Source organism: Columba livia, chromosome 2 (assembly GCF_036013475.1).
Source record: "Columba livia isolate bColLiv1 breed racing homer chromosome 2, bColLiv1.pat.W.v2, whole genome shotgun sequence".
Classification (NCBI taxonomy): domain Eukaryota; kingdom Metazoa; phylum Chordata; class Aves; order Columbiformes; family Columbidae; genus Columba; species Columba livia.
Window position 1 is genome coordinate 63,180,257 of NC_088603.1, and position 20,718 is coordinate 63,200,974.

At 37.5% G+C, this 20,718-nt stretch overlaps 1 long non-coding RNA gene across 2 annotated transcripts in view; it reads right to left on the bottom strand.

Moving 5' to 3' along the window:
• Window positions 1–438: 438 nt before the first annotated feature.
• The window catches only part of LOC135578516 (uncharacterized), a 91,855-nt gene continuing 71,575 nt past the window's right edge, over window positions 439–20,718 (bottom strand). For both annotated transcript variants that reach the window (XR_010470232.1, XR_010470231.1), the window contains one exon: window positions 439–755. This is a non-coding gene — a long non-coding RNA (uncharacterized LOC135578516). The remainder of the gene's footprint in view (window positions 756–20,718) is intronic.

Genomic DNA, 20,718 nt, shown 5'->3' on the forward strand with positions numbered 1-20,718 from the left:
ATGACTGTGTACCTTTTTTCCCCCTCAGTATATATAGAGAGAAATATAAAAGGGAAAGGAAAAAAAGGTCAGTGGAAAAGTGCTTAAGAAGGCAAAATCTGTGAGTGCATGAAGGGAGGAGGAGGGGGAGAAAGAATGTAATTTAACTTCGACTGCTTTTTATGCTTTTCCAAACTTCTCTTTCTTCCTTGTTTGCCTGTATTCAACTTTTCAGTCTCTTGCCTCCTGAACTCCCAGCAGCTGAAATTCTGTCTGTAAATATTAAGTCACAATCAGCATAATACCAAAGATGATTAGAGGGGATGTGGTTTTAGGCCATTTTCATGGTCTCTGGATGCTGAAGCAAGCAAGAAACTAGTTTATTTTCTGTAAAAGGCAGAGCAGAGAACACTGAAAACTCAATGGATTATTTTGCCCCACATTCAGTGACCAGCACTTCATAAAACACAGGTTCATGGATGGAGAGAAAAATGCTTTAATTCTTGGTAGGTTACAACACTGTTTGGTAGGTTACAACATTGTAACAATGCTTAGAGGGAAAAAAAAAAATAAAAAGAAAAATAAAAGAAACCTTGATGGTGTTGTCCATTCAGAAAATAACATGATGGTGGAGCACATTGTTCCTCAGGAATCACTTGCATCCCGTTTATCTGATGGAGGTCCTCCCTTGCAGTGTCTAGCAGAACAATCTGAGCCTCAGCACAACCCTCCTTTGCAAGAGCCTTAGAGTCTGGGAGCTCGCGGAAAAACTGAAACTGCAGGCAGAAGTTGAATGAGGATCAGTTAGAGATTTACTTCACTGGAACAGAGAGGTTGGCTTGTGCATTGTGTTCATATCAACAAGAGGTGAATTTGGGGTGCTGAACGTAGGTGATGTTGAGGACAGCAGATGAATGGACACAGTATGTAGTAATATATGCCATCCAATGGGTGAACAAAGACTGCAAGTGAAAAGCGAAGTAGGGGTTGGATAGGGGAATGGTGTGGCCTTGTTAACTAGCAAAATTAGGCTAACTTTGTAGAAAAATAAACTACTGTTAAAATAAAGAAATATTTCAAGCCTGGAAGGTGCAGCTAGACACACTCAGACTGGAAATACAGCAATATTTTTTCACAGTGATGGATGACGAAGCCAAGTTACCTACAGTTACGTCGGATTTTCCATCACTTTAAAATAAATAAAGATTCACTAAATTTGAAACTATCTGCTGGGGTTAATGCATGAAATTCTGCATCTTGATTTATACCTGTAATCCACTCACTAATAGCACCTTTTCCACTTAAAGGTCAGGAATATGCATAAAAGACTGGAGAGAAAAAAACTAGTATATGTTAGCATACGTAGAAGATGCTATGATAGTCCACACTAATCAAAGGTCATTTGAATATATTTGAATCCAAGCAACACCAAACACAGTCTTCTTCAAAGCAGGATGGCAGGCAGTAAGCTAGAACCACATTTGAAAGCTTTGACTGTGGGACAGTATGATACGAGTCACATGCACTTACTCTTAAAGGTAACAAGCTAAATTTCAACAAAATTATTTAAAGGCTATTTTATTATATGCTGATATTTCATATATTTCCAAAGACTTTTAAAATACTGTTGTGGAAATAAGCTTACAAAAACTTTACGTTTCATTTCTAACTGTCTGCTTCCTGAAGGAGGTAAATTCAAGTGTAGTTTTTAAAAAATGTTATTCATAAAGTCTTAATTCAACAAAGAAAGGGAATTTATTTTATCATTATAGTCTATTAGAAGAATAGTGAAAATAATATTTTGTTATAATTCATATAGCTCTAAAAATAAGTGAAAAAAATCTCAAACTGTAAAAAAGATATATTAGGAATAAATTTGGAACTTATGTATTAAATTGTATAGCATTTCAAAAGGCATCCTCTCAAGCTCTACATATTCTCTGTCGCCTGCTGCAGATGCCAGCAAGTGCAAAGTTTATATTCACCTATTTTCTCTGCACATCAGCAATTTTTCCTTTCTGAAAAATGAAAGTGACCTACTTATCCAAAGTCCACAAACAAAACAGTGACTCTTGAGTCAACACAGGAGTCAAACAAGGAATTCCAGCTGAACTGCTTCCGCAAAAGAGGAGACTAGATAAGAATTTATGAAGGCTACTCTGGCCCACCAAATATGGTTCAACTGAAAACAACAGAAGGTCTGTGGGGATAAGAATTCAGCCAAAGTCCCCAGGAAAGAAACACCTTGGTGGACAACAATTCTACCGCAATGTAAATTATCTTTTGTTACACGTGCTCTAAAATAACAATGAAATTTCATGCTTGAGAGTTTAAATTACGTGTGTCGACCCCCCCCCCCCCATTTGAGATTCGGACAGAATTTACAAGGATTTGATTATGACTGTACTGCAGAGTTTGTGCACATTTCTCTGAAGCTGCTGCTGCTGACCACTGTTTCAGATGATGTGCTTTACTGGATGGACTCACAAAAGAACTGGTGCAGCAGCTCCTGACTCAGACGTTGGAGAAGGTCATTAGAAGGACCAGTGGGAAGGAGGAAGCAGAGCAGAGAGCAGGAGCTGATGTCAGGAGTTAGGAAGTTAGTGACTGATAGTTTTTGTCAGGTCCTTTTGGTCAACATAGTGTAAACTGAGACATCACTCCAAAAATTAAGCTTTCAAAATTCATCAGCTACTCTGAGACTTGTTTAGACAGCTTCAGTGTGAACATGTGGTGAAGAAACTCTGACAGGGAAATAGCCTCCAAGATAAGTAAATAAAATCAAAGTGAGGTCAACAGGAACTCCCTCTATATTGAATTGCTCTGAAGTATGAGGAGGAAAGGTAGTGCAGGGGTCAAATAAATCTCGTTTCTCCCTAATTTTTGTGATTGCACATTTTCTATTAACATTAGCCAATATTAGAGACTGAAATAAAGCCCTTAAAAATGGTGGGTTTTTTTGAAAAATCTAGGTATTGCAAATACACAGTGGACTATGGTATAAAACACACAATCTTTTACTGGGAGCATTTTAGGAAATATTTTACTAATTTTTGTGTAACAGACCAGAGGCACTTGTTTCACTCCTTGTACACAGACTCACTTTTGCTTCTCCATTGGTATTGAGCCAATCTTTGAAAAGCCCCAAGTTACCACCACACAAACTGGTGGAAATGGGAAGCTCGTGACACAGCCTAAAGTCCAAAGTGCATCTTCTTTTTCAACAGGCATGAGGCCAGACTCCTCCCTCTTACGCTACCTAGTGCAAGTACTATAAATTCAAATGCTGAGCAAAGAAGATGAAACTCCTTTAGTAGAATTGGAAAGATTCACTAGCTGTAAGATTACAAAGGAATTAAAACTAGCTGACTGAAAGAGACACAGAGGTAGTGCACACTCTATGGAGAGAAATCTGCATACTATGCTAGGTTTCTGAACATTTTCCAACTGGTTTCACTAGTTTCTGGGTACTGATTTACATTATAGTATCTTTCTTTGGTTTTTATTGTGTTGGGCAACTCCTTCTTCCTGAATTTTGTCTGGTTTATACCCTTGTCCCACTTTAATATTTGTTAACCTGCAATTTGGAGTTCTCTTTTTGTTAAAAGGAAATAGATGATGGTGCCTTAATTATTGCTGACAGAAATTTGAGTCAGGATTTGGGGAAGACAGCAGCCTTCTTTCCTGCTTGCTAACAGTTAATGATCTTTGGAACATTTGTAAATAGATTTGGCATTTAAAGCCTTGTCAATGGAGGATTACAGTCTTTATTTGATTAATAAATGCTATTCTCTAGGCTTCTCTTTTACTTTTAGCAGGGGTTACATTAACAAAATTTTAAAATCTTTTAATCTCAGGACACAGCATTGTTATATGCAGTTCTGCAGCTTTGGACTACAATACTTAGTTTGGAAACCACAGGCCCATTCTGTATGTGCTTTTGGTAGGGTTACCAAAGAGACAGCCAAACTGGAATGGCTTCTCAGGCTTACAGACTAGTACAGGGCAAGATGAGGTCAAGTGCTGGAGGTATTTTTGATTTCAGAGCTCAATCACTGTTCATGTATGCTAACACTTTTGCTGTGGTAAACATTTCTTCTTCTCCTTGTTCTTCAACGAGAAAAAAAAAAGGGGGATTGAATCTGAAAGTTGGGGGGAAGGTAGCAGTTAATTTTTCAGCTGGTTCTGTCACTACCTGTATAAAGATGTCAGATACTCAGATCTTTAACAAATGTGGTTTTCTGAATTGCATTGGCTTTGGTCATTTATTAGGCTAGTAGGTGATGCTAGGCAGGACTTCTAATGTCATGTATATTAATGAGATGACATACACCCAAAGGCTCATGAGGTCCAGCCATCAGAGGGAGACAAAGTCACAACCACCAATCAGCTATACTTATTTCTGTTGCATATTAATTTAGGCTTCTGATTACATTGCTGCATTCAGGATTCAGAATTAGCACAGCACTGAGAGAAGTGAATGTTTTTTTCTACCTGCCTGAAAAGGTAGAGGTGGGGATTTATCTCCTTTGCATTAGATTTTAACATGTAGATATACATTTCAAAGTCAGAAGTCTAAGCCTTCTGCATTCAGTGGAGAGAAAAGAATGAGATTTATCTCATTCAGATATAGATATTTAAAAGAGGTTGGGTAAATGATCTCTTGAGAATATTTATTTGTATCCATAAGAGTGCAGTATATATACTGTAGTCATCTAAGCTGTGTGAAATGAATTCTCCCCAGCTTTCTGAAGTTGAGGAGAGATACCGCAGCTAGCTTTAAATGAGCTGTCTTGGGTCACAAAACTTTTCTGCCTAAGACAACCTGCAAAACTGCCTTAGCTTATACAGATCTGCTTAGCTCTCCTGCTCCTAGTCTCTTTGCTAGGGTATTTCCACAGTACACTCCAATCTGCAGAGAAGTCCCTTTTTATTGCTCATTTCAACTATTGAAGCTGTTTTGTCCACAGGGGTTTAAACTGATGAGAACTCACGATCCTGAATGTCAGTACTCCAAATACTTCACCCTACTATCACAAAATAATATATTTATATGTTAGAATTAGAAAACTTAAGAGACTGGTTTCATATGTTTGTATAGGTAGGTTTCCATTTTCTTGCCTTGGTCCAGTACTGCAGGATCTCATAGGCATTGACCCAAATACAATATTAGTCTCATATAGTGGCAGTTTAGAGGTTTAGACCAGGCAAGTATCAAACTATTTATATGGATCACCAAGAATATTTTGACCCATAGAGTATACCTGATGAAGGCACAGGAGTTGCAACAGTTAATAGGAAACTATTTACAAATTCTGTGACTATTCAAAGCCAGATTTATGTTTACACTTACATTTTTAGAAGCCTTTCCAGGCTGGTTTGCCTCTGTGGAAAGCCATAAAATATTGGGCTGGTTTGGTCTGTTCTTATTTGGCATTGCTATTTATTGCTTTACTGTATTTGTTGGTAGCAACTGTTACACAAGGCTAGTAAATGTGAAGCCTCGAACATCAAAGAGCGGGGTTGTGTCCATATGTGTAAGTAGTAAGCTACAGGTACTAGGTAAGAGCATCTAAAAACAAAGGGTGACACTGATGTTTTTTAATCTCAGTCATAGCAGTGTAAAATGAAGAGAAACTCCAATTGCCTTGAGAGATATATTATAGATAGGGAGTGAGGAACACTCTAGCCCACTATACTTGAATGCAATCCACATCTTGATGAAGGTGGAAGTGAGGATTTTGTTCTGGTTTTGCTTGTGTAATTCCCAAGTTTGCTAATAGCCCAATGATTTGTCCAGTTTGGCTTTCAGTTACAGATTTTGTGAGTATATTTATCTTATATATTAATAAGAATATGCATAATCCAGAAGCAGAACTAACGTTTAGTGAAGAAAGCTTTTGTGTATCTGTCTATAAGAGGCACAAAAGGGTACAGCTGGGCAACCTAGCACACGCAGAGCAGCGGGATAACATGATAGTTTGAAGGGGGGAGGGAACTAGTATCCATTCAGACATCTACACTTCAGGCAAGCAAGTATGCCGAGCTACCTGCTGTGGCTGGGGCAGCTTCAGCTCACCTCACCTCAATGGCTGCTTCTGGGGAGGGAGATGCTCCGTTGTGTGGCTCAGTCATTCTACTGCATTATCATCTGAGGGACTCCTGGGGATCTTTTCTTTAAAATAATATGAGTAATTATAGAAAATAATTTGTCCATACAGACACAGCACCTGTAAATAGATTTTTAAAGTGGCAGTATTCCATCTGCACAGCCAGCTACCACAGGCAGGCTGGGACCAGCATTAAAATGTGGCTCTTCCAACAATAAAAGCCATTTCATTATCTAAAGCAGCTTTTCCCAGTTCCTGGTTAGCCCTGCTCTGCTGTTCACTCACTCACCACCTTATTTTACGTATCTAATGCATGACATTTTAAGGTCTTTTTACTTCTTCCAGCTGTTCACTTAAATGCCAAAATAGAACAACAAACCAAATGCTCTGTTGGTTCTTGGCAAAGTAAAAGGAGATAGTTTTTATCTTTCCTACACAGAGTCAAAAAGAAGGCCTCCAAAGGTAGAGAAGTAGAAGAAAAGGAATATAATTTGTCCACTCAGAATGCTGGTGGTTCCAAGAGACACCTGTGATGTAGGAGACGTGAAGATGGAGGAGACATGGTCAAACCAATTCTCTGCTTTTTCTAAGTGCTCTGACTTGTGATAACTGTGTCATTATCTATCACTAGAATGGAGGTAGTTGGGAAATTTACAGGTGATCAAGCAAAACAATTTCCATGTGGAGGTCTACAAGTCATCAGCTTTATGTTACTCACATAAACATGTGCTTTTTTCTGAAGTATCTTTTTACTGGAGAGCTTTACTGGAGAGCTTGACTTTACTTGGCTTTACAAATCTTTGAATAATTTCTGCTATTTATGATTTTGGCTGGAACACAAAAGGCCATGAGAAAGGCAATTCTTCTCATGGAGTGAAATCCAAACAGTTCTAAGTGTTTCACAAGTAGGCCCAATATTGCAGACTTTTTTGAATTAACAGATTTCATATAAGCACCCAGTCCCACAAGTCCTTGGAATCTTGTCACCAAATAGTACTAGAGTAGACAGACATCTTCCAGTTTACTGCTCTGTAAGTCACTCCTGAGTCAAATCTTTGTTAAAAAAAACAAACATATATATATATATATACATTTAAAAACAAAACAAAATCAAAAACAAACAAACAAACAAAACAAAACAACTACCAAAAAAAAAAAAAAAAGTAAGATTTAACTTTATTGCATACCAATAATTTCGTGTTTGGAGAATACTCCTAGTGCTGGATTTAGTAACATGGAAAGCTCTGTAATTCTTAAAGGTACAATTGTCCCATCAAATGTAAATTTCTCTTTGGTAAAATAGCATTGATTATTTCTTTCCATTTTAAAGGATTATTTTATTTTTTACAAATACCTAGACAATTCAAAAGGTGTCAGATAGAAAAGATTCAATTGTGCACAACATTTGATTAAAAGTTCTATCTATTCTGCAGATTCATTTTTATTTCACCACTAAGTGAAATCTGGGGTGACCCAAGTGACCCAATTCCTTTGTGTTTTATAAGAAAAAGAAGAAAACAGAATTCTCTGCTTCCTGTGTTTATTGGCAATATAAGTGAACTAATAATATAAAAATAATCTCTTGCATGTGATTAACAAATTCCTGACAGCCTCACATGGCACTGAGGTTAAGCTTCTATTACAGTAAGAAAACCCTTGGACAAGGCAAGACTTGCTACCAGTTTTAGGCATGTGGTTCCCATCAGGACCACTGTCTAAAATTGTCATCGTAAGCAGAAGGTACTACAGTCTTAGGGAATGGATTTGGCCTCATCTCCAGTAGAGAATGCTAAAACACACAAAAAAAAGAGAAAAACGTCCTAAAGTTCATGAAACAGGAGAGAAATTGCTCTTGTGAATTCCATAATGACTTAAGTCTCACAGTACCACTAGAAAACTGTACCAAAAACAACAACAACAACAAAAAAAAAAACAGCTGAAAGGTCTATTGAGAAATGGACACTGGGGACCAGTCCAGCAAACCTGATGCACGTCTCAAAAACTCGAAGTATTGACATGGTATCTGTATAATTCATCAAATGTTCCCATTCCCCATTCTCCTACACCATCCCTCATCCCGCAGCCACAAAATAAAAGCAATTTAAATGCACAAATCCTACCACAACTATTTAAAAAACAAAAAACAAAAACAAAAAACAAACAAACAAACAAAAAAAAAACCAACCAAACAAACAAACAAAAAAAAACACAAACAAACAAACTGACTTTTGCCCCTTAGGCCTTTAAGAAATATTCAGATATAAATATTACTTTTTTTCTTATTTGTTTCTCCTAGCACACCCTTACAAACCTTTTATATTGTGTTTTATTATCAACTTTTATTAATCTTTTTAGGTCTCTGAATAAGATTATGTATTAAAATGTTATCATATATAGTACTAATTAGATTGTCCCTTTGCAGACCCTTTAGAGACTGGAATACTGAAGCACAGAAAGACTCCAGCTTTGAAAAGCACAAGACAAAAGTTAGTAGCCTTCAGGTGTGAAGCAAAAATACAGATCCTGATCTAAAGATCACTGAAGTCAACGGGAGTCTTTCTATTGACATTAATGAGTTTTTGATCAAGCTCTGAGTGACCTGTCCACAGTCACACAGCCTATGAGACAGAAGAGAAACAGAAGGCTGCTACCAAAATTACTTTTTCCAGTGAACCTAACTGGATGGCAGCATACTTGAAAATTCTCTTGAGAATTTACCACAGGCCCCGGCTGATACCAGACATTCGCAATGACATTTTTCATAAATTAAAATATGGCTTACTGTTCTTACTGTTCTAACTTTCTGGGGTTATCTTCCTTTTCAAATCAGGTACAGCTACTAGAAATTCCTGAAATTTCTGGCCTGAAATGTCTGCTTTAAATAGAATACTTTTTGACTACTATGAACAGGACCAAGGTTTTATTGCTTTTGTATGTTTGTTTAGCAAAAAGCCTGGCTATACCATGAGTTTTGGTCCATCCCTGAACATTCTCTTGAGTTTTGGTCCGAAGTGGTAGTCTGGACTCATTCTCAGTTTTTTCTACTTTGGTGAGACTTTTTTTAACTGACCTACATGTTCTCCATTGGTACTTGCATATAGTGAACTCTCAATCATAAAGGCTCGTGTACATGAGAAGGGAAAAATTTTATACTGGGAAAAAAAAACTGTGTGTATGTGTCTGTGTACAAGTAGATATATGTATTTATATGAACATACATACACAGGCATCCATATATGAAGTCAGATTTGTAACTTGGGTAGTAATATCTAGGTATCATACACCCAGATGTAAAAGCTCCTAAAACATTCAATATGAAAGTTAAAGTCATTTCACCATTCAAGATGGAATTAAAAAAATATTCTTTTCAATACTAAACGAATACTTATTTAAAGTGCACAGCTCACTTTTAAGTTGTAATATCCTAATTCCGTACTTCAGCATTTATCACCCTGCAACCAGTCAGACTTCAGTGTAGCACAGCAATCTGAAGATTGAAATGTTCTGCTGCCCTATGGTAAATCTCAGCCTTGTACTTTGCTTTTGCAATAAGTGCTACCCTCCCCAAACTAGAGAAAAGTTTGGACTAGATATGTGAGATCAGAATGTCTGTCTTCTCTTTCTCTCTCACCCCTCCTTTTTATTTTTTTTTTTTTTAGCAAACACCAAAAAGGTCTGGCTTCTGAGTTTTTCAATTATTAGAAAATGAGAATAGTGCCATAAAGGTATTCTTACTTATTAAAACTTCTCTTGTGTTTCTTTACCTGATGTCTTTCTTTGTGTAATGCCTGCCTAGCAATACTGGCAAATTGTTTCTGAAGAGCTACAGAGAAGAAAAGGCTTTGATCCAATAGAAAAACATCAGTGTAATAGCAGCAGATACCTTTTATTTTCCAGTCTTTCAACGGCCCCCTTCAATTCACAAAACACACACTCGGTGATTAAAAATTCTTGTCATTTTTGTTTTAGAAGGCATGAACCTGCAACTTTAAAGTGTGATAAAGTAAATCTTCTGCCAGAGTGATCAAGGAATTATGCTATTGTCCTGTCTTTATATTTTCCACAATGCATAAAGCATCACTGTCCTTAATTGTTCTTTCATCTCACCCATTGACTTGAAATCAGCATTGCTCTCCAGGAGTAGTATTAGCTTGAGAACTGGTAAAGAAAAGCAAAGAGGCTTAGCATACCTCAGCACTGCAGATTAAGTGCCTCTTCATAGATGTCACCCCAGATGTGGCAGGCTACATTCCTACTTTCCCTGGCAACAGCTGTGGAGCCACATCAGTGCTACTGCCTTATGTTCCTGAACATTATGAGAAGGAATAAAAGCTGCCTTTTTAATGGCTTGGGTTTGTGTTGGAAGCATAATTTTCTGTTTACATTTCAAAAGGGCAAGCTTTCTTGTGTTTTCACTGCTGACAGATAAAGATGAGTTGATGTCCCATACGCAATGCTTCCTTTTCGGGCTATTTGATAATGCACCGTCTATTGGTTCAGTTCGTCATTCCTCTCAGACATTGCAATCTCTTTTTCACTAAGCTGTGATTATAACTAACTGCTTGTAATTTCTTTAATGCCTTTGTTTGATTTTAGAATTGTTTTATTTCACTTCCAATTTAAAGTGGTCAGTGGTGTTACTGTGCAGTGGCCTGAACACAGCCAGGCTACAGATGCAGCAGATGCAGGAAAAGGAGGGTTTTGGGACCAAGCTCCACCTGAGGTGGGATTATTCACACAGGGGCAGAGAGTAAAAACTGCACGGCTGCATTGTGCAAGGGTGGGAAGCATTTGCATTTTCATGTGTGCCTCAGGAAACACAGGCTGGACCCAAACTGTGACCAAGAAACTGAAGTGTCTGTAGCCCATCCAAGGCCTCTGAATCATTTCGCTTCCTCTATAAAAAAGTTACAGTTCTGAAAAACAAATGCTGCTAGTGAAAAACAGCTAAACATACCAACACTCACTCTACGTTACTGCTTTCCATTAGCTGTAAGTTGTCTGTATTCTAAAACTGGTAGTATGTTTGATTCTGTGGACATACAGCTTTTCCAGCTTTTATTTTGGAAAAGGAAGACTTCATGGAATGCATTTTTTTTATAATATGTCTGTATGAGCCTCTTATTTCAAAACCTCTGATACACACAATTAAAATTCTACTATATGTAACATTTTCCCCTGAACTCTCCCCTTCCCAGTTAATGTATTGAACCATTAGATCTTCACTCTCTTTCCCATGTGTATGTCGTATCTTTAATCTGACAGAGTTTCCTGAACCTTTTTGTTTATACCAGTCTTTAAAGTTTCCCCATTTTGCTAGGCTGCTTCCTCTAACCCACATCAATATTAAATAGTCTCATTGATCTATCTGAGGGTTTCTACATTGCTGATCTCTAAATGTGTTGTTGTCTGACCTGTCCCAGACTATAGACTGCATATTTTTTGTAGCAATCACCACAACTTGTTTTGTTGCTTTTCCACCACTTAACACATTTTTAGTGCATGCACAACTGGTAGAAACATATCCAGATAGTAAGCAACCAAAATAAGTTGCTGTTTGGTAGCCTTCACGTAGTTAATTGATTGACTTGGAATCTAGCTTACAAGTTTATCACATTTAATACACACTTGTGAATACATGCCAGTCATTATCAGAGAGAAAAATGAACTACAGAAACCCCTGGTGTAATTGTCTTGGAAATTCACATTTCCAAGCCTACAAAATACAAAGTAGAGCACAACGTATTTAGGAATAAACATAGCGAAGAAGGTGTAAGTAGACCTATTTCAACTACCCACTGGTATAGAGACACAATTTTAAATATGTGACCTATTTGTAATTTTCAGCACATCCATTTTACAAGTAACAGCTGGATGTCTCTGAACAGAACCAGTTTATCTCTGTATGGTTAATAATTTATTATTATATACGTATATTAAGGTTCACCTTGATGACAGAGGTACAAAAAAAAAGTTACCCGGAATTGATTTGTACTGTAGCTAATGAACAAAATGCAATTTTGTTTATAGACTGTGTCCTCTATAAGTAGGTCACTCCTATGAATATCCTGGATATCAAATGACATCAGTTATGACATGCAGGATAAACTAAAAGGAATTTAGTATTAAACCTGAGTTTATTCCCCACAGAACATTTGCTGCTTGCTCTGCTGTAGGGAAGTAGCTCTGAAAGCAGCAGTTCCTCTCTGCATCTCACAGCACTCACAGACATCCAAGCCACTTGTTACAGATCAGAATATGGATATTCAGGCTAATGAACTTCCTTTCCCTACGGACATGCATGAAGGAAGGAACCAGAGGTGAGAAAGAAGGCCAAATGGAAGGGAGAGACAGGAAAGACAGTGTGAAGAAAATGCTCAAAAGGGGCAGAACTGTATAACGTTGCTACATGAAAATGAGGGTAACAGGCATGAGTGAAATACAGAACTTTCTTTGCACCTACATTTTCTATGGAATACTGGAGGAAGAGTTACCATGAGCATGTTGTGACTAGCTGGCCCATGTTGTCCACAGAAATATGATTGACATATGAAGTCTCAAGTGGTTTTTATTTGTAAAAAAGATTTTAATGAGCAATTAATCAGCTATTGATTGGCAAATTCTTGATTACTCTTAATGTAAGCTTTAAATAGATCCTAATTGTCTGCTTACAAAATAATGACAAAATTCTCTTTCGTGATCATCTTAAAGAGTGTGCTACCACTGTAGTTTCTGAAGAACATAAATGGGATTTCCCAGGAAAGAAAGAATCTTACCCATAATAATAAAAACCTCCATAATCATATGTCAATTTAATCTCAGGATGCAAAAGTTTTCTGTGCCCATATTGCTTCCTGTGCAACTACACAGGAAAGGCACACAACAAACCCATCATAAGTAATACAGGAAAGTGATCTGAAACTCTAGATATTTGATACAGCAAGTGTAACACTAATATTCTGGGTATGCAGGCACATAACAAAGTTATTTTGTCCACAGGGCTTAACAAAGCACTAAGAAGGGCAGCATAAGTGTGCAAAGTCAGTGACGTTACAGCAGCAGCTCTTCCTGTGAGTCTGTTTCTGGGGTCTCATATCCTACATATCATATGAGCCACAACACCTAGACACAAAAGACAGACTGGAACTATAAATTATCTTTCTTTTTCTTTTTTTATTTAATTAAGGCCAGACTTTTCATATTGTTTTACTTTAGCTATTTTTAAATAGACTGAACTATAGATTTGTAAAGCATTTTTAATACTTGTATGTAATTCTGCATTGTGTACATTATGACTGAAAGTTGTGCTTTGAGCCCATGAAAAGTTTATTCAATTCTTTTTTTTCAGTCCTTCATTCATATATAGGCAAAAAGCCAATGCTACTTATACTTTTCCATGATGGGCATCCACAATTCAGATTAGTCAGTGTTAACAGATCTTATGTAATTCATTTGAAGGCACCAAAGGGTAAAAACTTGCTGTAATTTTTAACTCAAAAGAGAAGTGTAAGTCTCAACCTAGCAGAAACATGAAATCTGTTGAAGAAGTTCAGAAAATGTACAGTGAAGAAACTGTATAAAAGCTCTCCAGAAAAGAAGGAAAATTTAAAAGTAATTTTCCTTGTCACTCAGATACTTGCCTGAACTTGCATCAAAGAAAGACCTGACATAGACAGAGAGGATGTCACAGAAGAAACAGCACCCACTAGAAAGGATGCTGTGAACAGACACAAAAACATTGTTAGGGAAAACAAAAAGCCAGGAAAGAAAGCTTTAATTCTGCAAATCAAGAACATTAAATCAGGCCAAGGAACTAGGACCAACCTACATGCTAAATAAAGAAGAAAAGCCTTTAGTACCATAAACATACCCAGAAGTTCTCTTGAGGTTGAGGGAAAAGAGTGTCCCTCTTCTGCCTTTTATTTAAAGTATTTTTGGTGCCTTAATAGACAAAGTGCAATATTTCTTCCCACTCCCCCATATCATCTTCTGAAAGGTCATGTATTTGAAATAAGCAAAGAAAAAAGCTCAGTCATGGGGTAAGCTGTGTGCTAACATCACTCCTTTATAGAATTCCTAGCAAAAATGGCATAGAGTTTTGGCCAGAAACAAGACAATAAGAAATTAGGCACAGTGGAAGTTTTTCTCTGTATAAATCTACTATGTGCTTTTTTACCTGACTCTGACATGAACCACAGTAGTAGCTAATAATTTTCCATAGCAATTCCTATCTCTGTGATAAAAAACACAGAAGTTATGTGTTATCTTCAGAATGGCTAAGCTAGGTCAATCGACAAGCATACATTTAGTTGCCTTTGTTGCCATCCCTCAGATAATTCAAACTACATCTGTGATCTGTAACAGAATGGGGAAAATGGAATGGAGAATGGGGTAGGGTGTAGAAAGGTGGAGAGACAAGAATCTGGACAGAGAGAAAAGGCAAACCAAGAGAAAGACAAGCAGTGCAAGAAAGATAATATATGCAAGAGAATCCAACAGGAGGATGTTGCTCTCAAAATCAAAACAATTTAGTTTTGCATGCCTAGGCTAAGCAAATTTTTTTAGCTTTTTTTTTTTTTTCTATTTATTATTTTGTTCTGTATAAAATGTGGGAGGCCTACTATATTCAGGAGTCTCCTTGTGTCACTCTGCAGTGAGAGCAATTTCCAAATGCATTAAGCTGTGAGGAGAGCAAAGATGAGGAAATTAAACCATATGGAAGCACAGAGAGTAAGAGGAAAGACAAAACAAGGATGACATCATAACAAAGAAATCAGAGAAAGAATAAATATAATAGGCATTCATATGTATATTCAGGACATCCTGGGAAGAGCTATGGTAAGTGAGTCACAGAGATCTTGTGCAGTGAATCTGAGAGCTCCAGGCCATCTCAGATCTGCAGCACTGTTGCAGTCGAACTTTGATGTACATGTGTAGTGGGTCAGAGACATCCAGGGCACTCTAAACTCATGGAAGATGGTCTGAACAAATCATCTCTGCATGCACAATGCTCAAACATTTGATTTGCAGATGTCCAGAGGCTCCCAGGGAACTACAGTTCTCACCAAACTATAGGGCAAGAGATCAAATTCTTCTTTCAGTTTTCTTGTGAAAAAGAGTATCTGGAAACTCATATGCCTGGTGTCCTAAGAAATTCTACAGAAACCATAAGAAGGAGCACAACAGAAGTAGGTAATAGAAGGGTAAAGTATGAGTGAAGAAATATTACTTGCTGGAAATCAGGATCTCTTTACAGATAGTGACAGCAATTATTGTGAAGAGGTGATGGTGGAGTAGAAAGAGCAGCAGCAATGTCTGTATTATCTAAATGCCTACATGTAAGGCACTGACACACATCTAAAAGATCAGAGAAAAGAGAGAGCAGAGAGAGGAATTAAAAAGGAGAATGTTGGAGTATCACAGCATTTCCCAGTTGTATCCAATTCCACCTAGCTTATAAGACCTATTCCTTGTCAAATTCAACTTTATTGATTTTTTGCAAATAAAACACTGCCTAAGTCCAGTTTTACAGACAACCATGCTGAGTGTAATGGAATGGATGAATTCTCAGAAGGTGTAAAACTGGTGTAGATGGCACTACAGCAGCCCTCCTCACTCTGTTCTTTACTTTAAAGGCCGGTGGGGTGAGGACAGATAAGGTCAGAGCATGTTGCCATCTCCAGTAATCTGGAAATATAGTCTGGACTGAAGTCAAAGAGCCCTAATTTGCTCTATTTTTTTTTATACCATCAGGGAAGTAAAGGTAAAGGAGGGATCCAGCTATACCTTTGAATCATCAGTTATCCATTTCTCATTTGGTATAGTTGAGGCTTTAGTCTGGTGAGAAATTAGTGTTTGAATTGCATGTTTAAACATGTGGTCTGAAAGCACTTTATGAGCCATGTGTATTAGTGCTCATATTTGTGTGGGTCTGTTGAGTTTTAATCAATCAGCCTAGTTTCAGGAGGCTTTAATTTTACTCTCATTAAGTATGTGTGAGTTTTGTGTGTGTGCAGGCGCATAGATTTATCCCTGTCAGCATTTAGAAAATTACATGCCCCTAGTTAACATGTTGTACAGTACTATAAATTCTCATGAATATCACATTGCAAAGGATAAGTTTGTCCAATGGAATGGGACGGAAACTTTTCTCATTTTCAAACAAATTGCCTCTGCTAAATACACAGATATTTACTGCCTGTGCTTTTTTGTATTCTGCTTGTGAAGTATAACTGTTCTATTTAACACTTCTGCTGTATTTCTGGAGAGGGTGCCTGGGAAAAACACTGTCCAGAATTTCAGACATTAAAAAAACTCCAAAACATACGTAGAGCTGAGACACATTAACATATATCTTTCACATTCTTTTCATGTATAGGCTCTGCTCCAGTGGATGATAGCAGTCAATGTGGAGTTTTTGGATAATCATCTAATCACAGCAAAAATATGGAAGCAAATAAAGCAAATTACATGCCAAGTAAGATTTCAAGTGTTTATCTTGATCCAATGGAAATTGCCATTCTGTCACACCTTGTCCCATCGTAATTTAAGTAACTTGTTTCAGTGCACATGAAAAAGAAAGTCTCCAGCAACTCTTCTGTGCTTTCTCTCTTTGGTGCCACTTGTACCTTTAGTTCTTTCATTCTTACTTAGGGCTACAAGGGTATAAAATCAGTAATTAACAACCTCTTTATTGCCTCTGCAATAGTAATGGCCATGTATAGCCTTGAGGTGCTAAGAATAAAAAATCATTTTCCTTCCCTGTCCCTTGTATTTAACTAGCACTCCACAGTTATTATTAGGATCTTGCCAAAACTTCACCTTTCACAAGAATCTTGTGATAAAAGTCTAATCCCCATACAGTGACCTCTACATGCAGTAATCAATACTTATGCTGTAATATTTCCCCTTCTTGCTGTTTCAGACCAGTCTTTAAAAAAAAAAAAAAAAAAAAAAAAAAAAAAAAAAAAAAACTACTGGGAAAAGATTAGATTATCAATTATCATGAAACTGTCTGCAACTTCAAAGGACTGCAGAGCAAGGGAAACCATAGTTTATCAGGACTGTAAGCGTCCTACAATTATCTCTCATGTCACCCAGATGTAGAGCAGTAGTTGGAGGAACAGCTTGGGTCTATGGTGAGAGACTGGGCTGGTGGAAAAATATAAAAGCAGCATTTTCTTTGGAACATGAATCATTGGTTTTGGGTCAGATATTGACAATAAGTAGGATCTTGAATGTGTTAACTACTAGCAGCTTGATCCAATATAGTCATGTATCTATGCAGCATGAGCATTTTATCAATAAGCAGACATGGGATGCTTTCTTTTTGCCTGAAACTCCAATTTTTACGTAGGTCAACAGATTGTTAATAGCGTGTCAAAGAATGATACATTGATAGTCAGTAAAACTGCAAGATGTTTGTCCTCAGTCATTCCCACAAGTATTAAGGCTATGAGTTTGCACAGGAAAACAGCTTTGCAAGTCAAGTAAAACACAGAAGTTTGGAAGCAAAACTCCAGCTACTGACATCACTTCCTGATACAATGTGGCAGTTTTATTTGGTCTTGTTTTCCAGTGGGATCCACCAGGTTCCGGGTTGATACCTGTGATATCTTCAGGCCAGGAACAATGGAAAATTAATGTAATGTTTATTAATACATAGAAAAAGCCTCCAGCTATACAGAGCACCAAATAAAAACAACTGAAGTAGCATGTAGTCACAAGCCCGGTTAATGTGCAACTTTCTGTGTCAGGATATGATATACTGAATGAAAATAAGTTCATAAAGGAATTTTACTTAGTTATGTTCCATCCCACTACCCCTTTATTCCACCTGATATATTTGCCCTTGACCATGATCACAAAAGAACAAGAAAAAATGTAATTGGCAAAGCTGGGCATTTTTATTTGGCATAAACAAGACTGGCCCTTAATATGTATAACAAAGATAAGGAAGTTTAATACTAATGTTTGTATTTTACACAACATGCAAGGATCTCAATGCACTACAACAAAATTGAGATGATATAATGAAGTTGACATATAATGAGCCTCACTCTACCATGGACAAATGGTAACAGTTCCCACCTCAAAAAATGTGCACAGGTGAGGAAGAGAAGAAAGACCTAACTAGGCTGACATGTTAGAAGAGAAAGAACACTGTTAGAAGCATTATTTTCCTGCCTCCCTTTTGTTTCTCTAGTTGTTGTTATAGTTGTTTCTCTATAAAACAATATTGGGTTATTTATTGTTATTGACATTCCCACAGGATTGCTTATCACCCAAGAGACTGGCTGGTGCCTACACTTTCCTTATGCTCTTAGTCAACTAAACCATAATGGTGGAAGGACATAAACTTTGAGAGAGCCAGGAAGATTAAGAAATTATAAACTCCGTGCTGAGTGGTATATCTGTGCCCCTTTGACCTTTGTATTTCTTGTTAAGGTTAGAAACTGGCCATGTACCAAAGCTAATAACATTTTACATTTTAAAAAGTTCTCGGGAGCATATCTGACAAAGAACTAGAATTTAGTCCTTCTCACAAAAAAAAATAGAAGGAAAAACCAAAACCATTCACAGTGTATGTATTATTTCTACCTCCAGGTGGCTGTTAACCTGGCAATGTAGGAGTCCTTCAGATTCCTGATGGCCCTCTGAGGACCTGCTGGGCAGAGAGCATAATATTTCAAATAAACAGTAAATACAGAGACTATACCCCACTGCTTCATACAGTATCTGATATCTATCCCATTAGGGGTCTCTGATGGCCTATTGGAATACTAAGAGGTCAAAGGGTTGAAAAATGAGAGAAAAATGGGGAATTAAGTTAATTTTTTTTGTGGACAGTTTTGTGGCTCATCTTTCCACAGCTGTCATTTTGCCACCTGCTGGTTTTTAACTTACTTCTCTCAAAGTGTCTGTAGCTGAAATCTAATCCACTGATTCCTCGTACAATTATAGGGCTAAATGTAAACCTCACACACACTTAGAGTATACTCTCCCAACTTGTTGTACATTTGGCCTTGTCTCAAAAAAACACTGGCAAGGAAGGATACCTCAACTTTGACCACTGCATGGTAAGGACCTTGAAAGATTACAGAACAATGTTTGGTGTGAGATATTGTGAGTGGGATTGGACTTTTTTATTTGCTTGTTTTTCTTTAGACCTCATGTCTCCAGATGCAGAGAAGTAGGGCATTTCTATGAAAAAAACTTTCCTTCTTGTTTGAAAATTTATTTTGCCCACATATGACACTGATACAACCTGAGACTGTTATCCTTTGCTGATAGCTGAGAGAGAAAGCATTTTCAAACATATTCTACATTTAGTGCCAATATGCAGAGAATCATTTTCCCTTAGTCAAAGTGAACTTTTACTTAGTTACACACACGCTACTTTTTATACTAAAAAACTTCACAAATACTAAGATTTAAAAGATGTGCTTCCTACAGATGTATATGACATTGCATCTAATCTTTAGTGATGTCATGGTGCCAGATGAAACAGCTTCCGGGGCGGGGGGAAAAGTGCATCTAATCTGTTAAACCCATTTAGGAATTAAGTTGAGCATCTTATTGTCAGATTAAACTCTGAGGACTGCCATTGTTCTTTTGCCAGTGTTAACAACACACACATAATTATTTCATGTGTATTTCAGATGAGAAAGATGAAAGAGATCTCTTTGTAAAATGCTGTTGTACAACATGTCTGTTGTAGAAATGCAGCTTGACCTTAGTTGAATCAGGTTTCCTTTTTCTTCATGTTTTGCTGAAGGAAAGTCCTTTCTAGAAGTAACACACATGCATACTTGTATTAAAATAAAACATTATTTCCTGCCTTCCTCACTTCAGACAGTTAAGGAAATGAGTGCTCTTCTCCATTGTATACAACTCACCATTTTGCATGTGCTCTCCTCTCTATTTTTTCGCTCAGAAGGCTGTTAAAGAGGGCAGAAAGGGCACTGTATAACATCCAAGTGAGTCTTACTTGCATTTTGAGCTGGGAAGAGTGTCCATGACCATCTAATTAGCCTTTAAATGAGAGACAGGAGTGCACTTCTGAAGCAAATCTTGCCATCAATGCCATGTACCATGTGGAGCAATCTGAGACAAAAACTCGACTCCTTTTGGATGAAACTGTACGAGAAGCTGCACTTCCACCACTATGGCACATCAGAGCTATTCCAAAAGAAACCTCCCTAAAATGCACATGGCATGGGTGCTGTGTCCTCAGCACCAGCTCTGACACTCCATACACAAGGCTTCAACCCTTGCTAACATAGACATATCCATAGTCTTTCTCCTAGCTTCTTGATGCACTGGGGGCAGGACCAGGAGGGACTACATTGTGGGACCAGGCACATGTTGCACAGTTTGCACTGCACATTCTCTTCTGAGCATGGGGACAATTAAACACAACGTTCGACATAAAAATCATCCCAGTGGAGGACACCTTGATAGTCCAATCGTTATTTATGTAACTTGAGAGTAACATAAATCAGCAAGCTTTGGAGGTAAAAAAATGTTTCTCAAGCCTCTGTATAGTGCCTGGTGTGGGGAGGCCCTGATCCATGACCTAGCCTCCAGGCACAACCAAAACACAATAAAAATAATTTGCGTGGCTACT